At 37.4% G+C, this 10,499-nt stretch overlaps 1 protein-coding gene across 7 annotated transcripts in view; it reads left to right on the top strand.

Moving 5' to 3' along the window:
- Positions 1-4,506: 4,506 nt before the first annotated feature.
- LOC131221353 (general transcription and DNA repair factor IIH helicase subunit XPD) overlaps positions 4,507-10,499 on the top strand; it is a 48,719-nt gene continuing 42,726 nt past the window's right edge. For all 7 annotated transcript variants that reach the window (XR_009159208.1, XR_009159209.1, XR_009159207.1 and 4 more), the window contains exon 1: positions 4,507-4,798. The gene's annotated coding sequence lies outside the window, so the exon portion shown is untranslated. The remainder of the gene's footprint in view (positions 4,799-10,499) is intronic.

Here is a 10,499-nt window from a genome sequence, read left to right as displayed (position 1 = left end):
ATTTTGAGAGTGGATGAAAGACATACATCATGGTAAATATATTTACGGATTGGATGAAAGACATACATCATGGTGAGGCCCACAGAGCACCGACCACCAGCTGGGGGAGTAGCCAGTCCGTTTCTGCCACAAATCGTCCGATCTCCTGCCACGTTTGCCTCGTGCCTGGACAGCTGAGAACGCCCTTTCATTTGCAAATCGGGTATTTTTTCCTCTCTCTGGCGTCTTCCACGGTCGGGTTCGGGCTGGGTCTATGTATAAAGTGGGGCTGGCATGCAAGGCATCAAATTTGGACTTACACTCAATATTGCGGGCCGGGCTTGGCAAAAGCTTGGGGCGGCCCTTACCCAGCTCGTTTACACATGTAGTTTATTGGAAATCTTTTTTTTTTTAAGGCAGCGGGATGTAAATACTTGCATTTTGTAAACTTTAGGCTATGTTTAGATGCCTGTAAGTTTTTTAAGTTGTAACTAAGTTACAGGTAACCTACTAACACGTGAAAGAAAGTTACTGGTAATCCTGTTTGGGTGTAAGTTATAACTAACTTACAGGTGATTTAGTTTTTATGTTTGGATAACCTGTAACTTAGTTACATGTAAGATATTTTATATTCACACCAACCGGAGTTTAGAGTATGAAATTGTTAAAAAATCAAATTGTCACATAGAAAAATTTGGATAAAAGTATGTCATTTTATTAAGCTCATTTATATGACTAGGTGGACTGATTCTAAAGCTAAACTAATCATTATGTGAGAAACATTATTTTTATTATAAAATATAAGTCTAAATAAAAGCTTTCATACATGTTAGGTCTTATGTACGCAGGTATTTTATGCTATACCTGGAGGATTTGAGTTTCCCCGCAAGCGGGTATATGTGTGTGTGTGTATATGTATATGTGTCTGTATATATATATATATATATACATACACATGCGTATATGTATATATATGTTTATATATATGTATATATGTGTATGTATATGTATATGTATATATATGTATATATGTATATGTGCGTGTGTGTATATGTGTGTGTGCATGTATACACACACATATGTATATGTATATGTATACATGTATATGTATATATATGTATATATGTGTGTATATGTCTGCATATGTATATGTGTGTGTATGTGTATTCATATATACACACACATATGTATATGTATATGTATGTACGTATATATGTATACATGTATATGTATGTGTATGTCTATATGTGTGTATGTGTATGTATGTATACGTATACACTCATACATGTACACATATATATACACATACATATACATAGATACATAGATACATAGATACATATATATGCACACATATATATATACATATACATAACATATACATACACACACGCACACACACACACATACATATATATATATATATATATATGTATGTATGTATACATATACATATATACATTCATATTCATATATGCAACCATGCATGTTAGTTCATTTTATAGGAGTCTTCACCCTTAAGAAGACATGTAGTGTTCGTGATTTAATATTCTCTGCAAGTGCACTTCTCTCAAATAATTCTTTACCAAATCTTTACATTCTCGTAGAATCTGAAACAGCTCTTGACGAGCAAGATGAGAATGAAGTCAATGAAGTAAGGCTAGCTCTTCCACCACCACCACATTCAGTTAACATGGCAGATGTTGGGCATAGCACGCAACTCTCATTATTCACAACCACTATTCGAGCTAACATTGCAAAACCAAATGTTCAGCCGTGGGATGCTGCTACCTTTGGGTTGGTAGTGCGGATGGCAACAATGCTAAAACAAAAACATAATCAGTTCGCCATTCAGTGGGATATGTTAGCCATCTTGAACCAGACATCCCAACATCATCGGAACACATCTCCACTAAGGTTTGATCAGCCTCATGAGGTAGGTTTACTTGAAAAGTTTATGAAGTTGCGACGACCAGTATTCAATAGTGTATCTCACCCATCAATAGCAGAAGATTGGTTAAAGCAGATTAAGTAAGTTGATGTATTGATTTGAATGTTTTGTTACAATATTTTATAATGTAGTAAATTATATGCTAATCTGTGCCAAATTGTATAAATTTATAATTGTACGTTAAATTTATTTATCAAGACAACTATATATAGTAGTTATGAAAATGATACGTTCATACATTATCCCTCATTCATTGCTTTTATGTAATACATGGTCGATTATAGGGGCCCTTCCTGGAAGAAATGTCGATCCTGGTAGAGCTTTACCAGATGCGGGCTATGCCCAAGCCTACCGAAAGGTGGAAGGCTACTCAATGGGTGGATGTGGGTTGACGACCTCTAACCTAAGTTTAAAATCAAATTAATATTTGTTTCTCCATTCATCTAGGTCTTTATATCCTAATCATGAGGTAAGACATCAAATAAACATTATAGTCGGCACTATGAGGTTTTTAATTATGAACACCTAAGATTAAGATCTGCCAATGTTTGCTCATTTTGGAATCAAGCCCTGAAATGATATGAAAAAAATGATGAATAACATGGATAAAACACAGGGAACATGGTGAGGCTCACAAAGCACCAACTAGTAGTGATATAGTTATTGGCTATTGTCGCTAGTTAAACTTGAGTAGATCCATTGAGGTGTGTGGGATCCCAAATTATGGAGCCCGTTGTGATGTATTTTTCTCACATTCACATCGTTCATCAGTATTGAAAGCTCATTTTAGAACATGATGCAAAAAATAAGAAGATTTGAATCTCTTGTGGATCATAGTATAAGAAACAATGGTAATTGACCATTAAAAACTTCTTGTGGGCACAAAAGTTTTTGGATCAAGATGATATTTGTTTGGTATCTTCATCTAAGTCTTTGTTACCTTATCGACGGAAGCGGATTGCGTGCTCAGTAAACTCTTTAAGGCTCACCATGATTTGTGTATTGTATCCAATTCGTCCATCCATTTTACCATATAATTTTAAGTCTTGATTCCAAAATTGAAGAATATTCAAATATCAAATGAACCACACCACAGGAAACAATGTGAATTGAACTTCTACCGTTGAAAAATTCTTGGGGGCCATAGAAGTTTTGGATCAAGCTTATATTTGATTTTTCCCTTCATCAATGTTTCTATGATCTTGTGAACATGTTGGATGACAAATAAACATCACTGTGGGGCCTAACAAGGTTTCAATGGTGGAAATCATTATTCCCACTGTTTCCAGTGGTATGATCCACTTGAGCTCTGGATTTGCTGCAATTTTGGTCTCAACCACTAAATAAGCTGGAAAAATGGATGGATGGCATGGATAAATCATATACATTCACCGTGGGCCCAACTGAGTTTACTCAGTACGATAAGAGATCTGATTTCCTTGTCTATAGGTTGGATGAGAAATCGGATTGCATACTGAGTTACTCATTACGCTCTTATTATACTAGGTAAACTCAGTTAAGCTCACCTTGAATGTACATGGTCTATCCACACTGTCCATCCATTTTTGCATCTAATTTAAAGGGTTAAGTCCAAAATTGAAGCACATATAAAGATGAAGTGGATTATACCTCAGGATAGTTAGGATAATGATTTCCGACTATGAAACCTTTATAAGCTCCATGGTAATGTTTATTTGTCATCCAACCTGTTTATAAGATTATACAGACATGGATAGGAACGGAAGACATGGATAGGAACGGAAAACAAAAATATAAGCTTGATCCAAAACTTCTATGGCCCTGAGAAATTTTCAACGGTAAAAGTTCAAGTCAACTGTTTCCTATGGTGTGGTCCTTTGAAAAGTTATACACGCTTACATAAATCTGGTGGACTTAGTAGAGTTTACTAGGGCAGTGAGTTACTCACTAGGCAAGCCCGCTTCCATTGGATGGAAAATAAATATTTTAGTGGATCCGTGATGTTTTTAACTGTTGGAATTTAGTTAAGATTGTTTCTTGTGGTGTGGCGAACTTGAGATTTGGATCAGCTTCATTTTTTGGACCATATGATAAAATGAGCTTTCAATGAGGATGGACGGTGTGGATGTAAGGAAAGTACATCCTTGTGGGCCCCACAGCTAGGCATCCGAAACCGGCTGCCAAACAGCCCCGTGCCGCACTTACGCAAAATAAAAAAATGAAGAAGAGGAAAAAATAAAAAAGAAAATCAGTAAGGGTTAGGGCTTCCGTTGCCAGAGCAGAGAGGGAAGGAGACGCTGAGAGAGGAAGAAGGAGACGTTGGGTCAGAGCAGGTTGGTGCACTTTCAATGCAGCTGCGTTTCCACCACCCTCCCCCAAATTCGAAATGGATAGCCGTTGCCTGTAACAAAGTAACCTGTGACTTGAAAAACACCTAATTCCTCTGTTACATTTCTTGCAATCTTACCTGATAGAAAGTTACAGGTTGAGACTTTGTTACCTGTAACATTTCTCCCCCAAACACAAACTGTAAGAAAGTCACCTGTAACTTTCTTACATTTTACACAAGTTACAGGCATCCAAACGGCCCCTTAAATTCCAACAAAAGGGTTTTCGAGCTTTCGAAAGGCTTCCTTTGAGACACTCAGTCGACGCAAGCACCCCTCCGCACCAAATAAGTTTCTTCGATTCTCTTGATCCGTAAAGCTATTGAAGGGGGGATCCCGGCCGATCAATCAACCGTGCAAGAAGGTCATTTCGCAGTATTTTCAAGATTATTGGAGCTCAAACAAAGGAGAAAATCAAATTTATTCCTTTTCATATCCTTACGACAACGAATCTCAAAAATTCAGTTTTTTGATTGATTGAGTCTCCTCGGGCTTGATAGAAGTATGTTATTGCACCTTAATATCTGTTAATTAGTTCCTTTTCATTTCGGATGAAGATTTATGGTTTCTTTTGGATTTTTTTATTTTTAATTTTCATTTTAGAATGCCGGTTACTATGCAATGTTTGATGATAGGGGTTGCTATGCAATTTTTTTTTTCTTGTTTTGTTTCTGGGGCCTGCTGTGGTTTTTGTATGGCATGGATGCAACCCATGCTTCTTAGAAGGTGTTTAGGTGGCTGTGCATTGTTTTCTATGGTTTGGCCCATGTGGGGCCCACTGTGGTATGTGTATGGTATGGATTTAACCTGTCCAGTCCATCATATGGGCCACATCTTGGTTTTTAAGTGGCTGCCCTGTGGTGTAGTGTCCATGTGATAATGGTGCTGGTCTTTTTTTTTTTGTATTCTCTACATTCTTGATTTTTTTCCCCCTTTCTATTTATCATATTTTCCCTATTTTTTTGTTTAAAAAATAAAAGTATCATGTAGCTTGCGCTACACACTATGTAGCTTATGCTGCATGCTATAGAGGGCTATTTAAAACCCTGATCATAAGTTATGAAACAACCATGGATTTCCTGTCAACATTTCATGTGTATAGAAAATCCAACCATAAAAAATGTGGGACACACCATGATGATCATTTGAAATTTAACTGATCAACCCATCGATCAGGACACAACATCAAAATCAATGGACAACCAATGGAATGACTCAATGTATTGGTGTGGCCCATGCGATGAGTGAATCAGCTTGATTTTCATTTGAGGTGGGGAACTGTAATGTGGTGGTCTTAGTTTTAGGCATATTCTTGATTTTTTTTCCCCCCTTTCTATTTATCATATTTTCCCTATTTTTATGTTTAAAAAATAAAAGTATCATGTAGCTTGCGCTACACACTATGTAGCTTATGCTGCATGCTATAGAGGGCTGAACACTAAACATGCTATTTAAAACACTGATCATAAGTTATGAAACAACCATGGATTTCCTGTCAACATTTCATGTGTATAGAAAATCCAACCATAAAAAAGGTGGGACACACCATGATGATCATTTGAAATTTAACTGATCAACTCATCAATCAGGACACAACATCAAAATCGATGGACAACCAATGGAATGACTCAAATGTATTGGTGTGGCCCATGCGATGAGTGAATCAGCTTGATTTTCATTTGAGGTGATAATCATGGCATGATACACATTTTGCCAGATTGGATATTCTATACATGTAACATGTTGCGGGGATGCAGTAGTTGTGTTGTAACTTATGATGGAACCAATATCTCATCATTTCTCAAAAAAGAAAAAAAATTATAAAGATATGCTTGATTTTTCAAGTAAAAGCATATTCAAAACAAGCTATGAAAAGCCAAAACCCATATTCAAGCCAAAAAAAACATACCAATAATTTTCTAAGCCTGCTAACTCAGGGGTCGTTTGGGTGCCTGTAAAGTCCTTAAATTGTAAAGGGATTACAGGTAATCTGATTACAGGGGCTGTTTGGATGCATGTATTTGCCTATAAAGGCTTTACAGGATGTAAACAGATTACAACTTTTAGCTGTAATTTGAAACCTGGTAAAAAGCCATGTTTCGGATTACAGGTAAAGTCTTTACAACTAAAAAGGCATTAAATATGTTAGAACACAATGGTTAATATACACTCATGATATGTGGGGCCCACCGTAATGTGTATGGTACATCCAATCTATCCATCATGTACTTCCCTTGATGCTCTCCTGTGGCCCAAAAAACAGCTCGTCGATTATCAAATGGACCACACGAGGTAAGGATGGGACGTCCGCCATTAAAAACTTCTAGATTTTATTTGGGGCCCACTGTGATGGGTGGAAGACATCCAATCCGTTTAGTATGTGCATGCTTTAATGCTCTCTTGGGGCCCTAAGAAAAAAAACCAAGTCTTTCTTATGTAATTTGCAGATTTTGGAAGGTTTGCCGCCCAAGCTCTCTAGTATGAATACCTACTTTATTCATTGTAAACACTTTACAGGCTAGCCAAACACACAATCTGTTTACCTGTAAACATATTACTACTTAAAAGCCAAACGGAATAGCATGTAAACTGATTACACCTAAAACTCTTTTCAGGTGTAATGTGTTTACAACTAAAAAAATTACAGGTATCCAAATGACCCTTAGTTAATGTCTTAATGAAACATCAACAACAGACATAGTATAGTCTCAGCTCTCAAACTCTCAATGGCAGGGGTCCACTCTATTGTATGCATGTGTTCGACCAACGCAATGAGCCTCACCATGATGATGAGATGCACCAAAAATCAGGCCTAGCCAATTATCAGGTGGGCCACACCTTAGAAAACAATCCACAACCACCCAAAAAACCCCCAAATCACATGGTGGTTGGCATGACAGTTGGATAGAACCTCCTGGGAAGGCAATATGTCATTACACACACCATAGTGGGCCCCACATAAATAAATGTCGTAGCATAAGCTAAAAATCAGATGGAGGAAAAAGCTTAAAACTTTAAATCTTCATCCAAAATTAAACAAGAGGGGATGATTAAGGATATTAAAATACTTCTGTCTTGAGCTTTAGAAAAGATGAAGTCAGATGCATTAATCAACTGTACGGATGCTGGATTGGAAAAGAGGAGGAACTATATCTCATTTGTTTCATTTTGGCTCCAATGCCCCTAAAAATTTAGACAAATGATCTTCTCCTAGCGGCGATTGGGGATGTGACAGCTAAAATTCAGTCTTGCTTTGTCGATTGAGAGAACCGAGCATCTTAAGTGAGGGGCAAGTGGTGAGGGTGTCCTTGCATTTGTCCTTCAAACGACTTCTTTTAAAATCCTTTATGTTTTAAGGCCAAACTCTTGTGTTAGTTTTGCGCCATTTAAAAAATGGTTGACTTCTCAACCATGCGCTTGGCATCATTTTGCCAATGGTGATTTGGCTTTCTTTTCAGTGTGATTTTAGAGATATACTCCATCGATAATGGTATGCGCAATTTGGATAGTCTTTATATGCGGGGAAAAAAGGGCAGGAAAGAAGATGATAAAATAAAATAGATCTTGCCACACATGCCTGACTGATGGCAGCACATGCCTGCAAATCCAATTAACGAACAAGAAAGATAGTTTCCCTCAAAACTAACTCAAGATTGGAAGTTTTTCTTGTGATAAATGTGGAGGTATAGGACATCTTGCAACAGCGTGTCCTACCAAAAACCTCAATTATTATCATGGACCTCTTGAAGAAGAAGACAAATAAGAGGATGAAGAGCCAGCATATGAACTTACAAAGGAAGCTGAGGATGGTGTTATTAGAGGATGAAGAGCCAGCATATGAATTCAATAACGAAGCTGAGGATGGTGTTATTAGAGGATGAAGCGCCGGTATATGAAGTTAATAAGGAAGTTGAGGTATATGAAGCTAATAAGGAAGTTGAGGATGGTGTTAAAGGCAAATGATTCTATATGTTGTGTATGACCAAACAGATTGTGATTTTATCTAAGGAGACATTAGAATTGGTGTGCACCCATGTTTTCCATACATGGGGCACCTATATGAAAGAAAGACTATCAAGGTCATCGTCAACAATGGCAGCAATTTGAACATTGTTTCATATGGAGCAGTCAGTCAATTCTGACTTTGAGCAGAAAGGTGCACACAATCATATCAGGTTGTAGAATAAGTGGCGAGCCTATACAAGTGACCTGTTGATGTTAGGTGACTTATTCATTAGGATAAAAGAATGGTGTGATGTCATCTCAATGAGACCTTTTCGCCTCCTACTTGGTTGTTCATGGATGATGGATGCATGATTGTCATGTGCAATATTGTGGACCTCATGTGCAATATTGTGGACCAAGGTTCAAAATTATTTTTGACAGACCGTGTTGGTTTATATCAGCTGTTCAGTCCCAATAAGATGGTTAGGATTTGTTGATGGCTATAATCTTAATGATATGCTCCATCCACAATGTGTCCAACCATTTAGACAATGCGGATGACTGTATTTTAAGTGCCACATGTTAGAAGGATGAGTCACCACTGTGGTCAATGGTCCTATTTCAACAAACAAGTAGCCCCGAATCAGAAGTTTGGATTGTTCTGATTTCTGGACTGTGATTCGAAACGGTGCACTCTGCAATTTAGTTGGTTTAGTTCGAGTTTATGTATGCTGTGCATACAATTTAGGAGTACATGTATATCAATTATCATACCATGGCAACTGTCTGTGAATACCTAATTGAGGCTGGATCCTTCAGAACATTTTTAGAAAAAGCTTATTACACCATGCGGTTTGTGGTCCCCCCCCCCCCCCAACGTAATGTTTGCAAGGCATCTAATCCGTCCATCGTTTATGCCCCCTCATGTTCTACTCTGAGCCCAAAACTCAACCCGATCCACAACACTGGTGGGCTGTGCTATGTACTAGAGTTTCAAATAGCGCCCGTAGCATAGCCGTAGTGCCATGTAGCGTCCCAAATAGCTGTATTTTTTTTTACTTTTTTTTTTAAAATATTATTTTTCATGTTTTTTTTTGTTTCTAATGTTGAGGAATGTGACACTTGTATTATACTTGATACTTTTAACCTATGAGATTTTTATTTCTTTTCATAATTGTGACTTGTGGTTTCAATTAGACATTATTCATTAAAGTGGTTTGCTTAGAAAGTTGTTGATGTGATAATTATTTGATTTGGCTTATATATGTGAATTGGCTTTTGATAAATGATAACTAATAACTTTTTTGAACACGGTTATAATTGATAAAATTAATCATCTTTTAGGATTTTTATATTTTTTTCCACTATTTATTATATTTGTCTTATTTTTAAATTAAAAAATAGAAGTATCGTGTAGCTTACGCTACATGCTACGTATTTACGCTACATGCTAGAGGGCTAAGCGCTACGCATAACGCTACCGCTATTTAAAACACTGCTATGTACAATCATGTCTAAATTTGATAAATCGCATGACATGGTCCACCTGAGTTTGGTAATGGACTGATTTCTTGGGTAATATATTGATCAGGGTCGGGTTGGGTTGGGCAACCTGAGACCTCAACCCGAGCCTGACCCAAGTTTTATCGGGTTGGTGTTTGTATAGCCCAAGCCTGAGACCGAACCTGATACATCCTGCCCGAGCCCAACCCAATGTCGGGTCGGTCATGGGTCGGTTGGGTTGAACCTGCTTGACTTTCAGCCCTAGTTTCGAGAATTTGATCTTGGCTCATGGTGGTAGTGTGAAGACCAAATCCTTGCCCCAGAACTCGTGGGCATAAACAAGGGACAAACTAAGGGACCTAAGATTTAAGACTCTAGGTACTATGTTAAGACAAAGGAAAAGTGACCAACCTAGATGCCACAATATGTAAAGCTAGACTATATGCAATGAATGCACTAACAAAACCTTAGATGTGATGAGTGTGCTGACCCTATGTAAACTTATGCTAAAATCCTAAGCTCTGGTACCAAAATTTGATGCAAGACGTGTGATTTAACTATTTGGATGCTGAGATTATTAATAGATTAATCGAAGTAATTCAAATAAGATAACATGCTATCCTACCATGATTAAAAGAGTACTAAAGAGGCAATAAAATTCAGATTTATGTTAACATCACAATCCCACACAAGCATGAATCATGTAAGCATGAAAGCCTTATGTCCCATGAGAGATTGGAACTCTCACACTTACA

Source organism: Magnolia sinica, chromosome 12 (assembly GCF_029962835.1).
Source record: "Magnolia sinica isolate HGM2019 chromosome 12, MsV1, whole genome shotgun sequence".
Lineage (NCBI taxonomy): Eukaryota > Viridiplantae > Streptophyta > Magnoliopsida > Magnoliales > Magnoliaceae > Magnolia > Magnolia sinica.
This window is presented reverse-complemented; position numbering and strand designations above follow the sequence as displayed.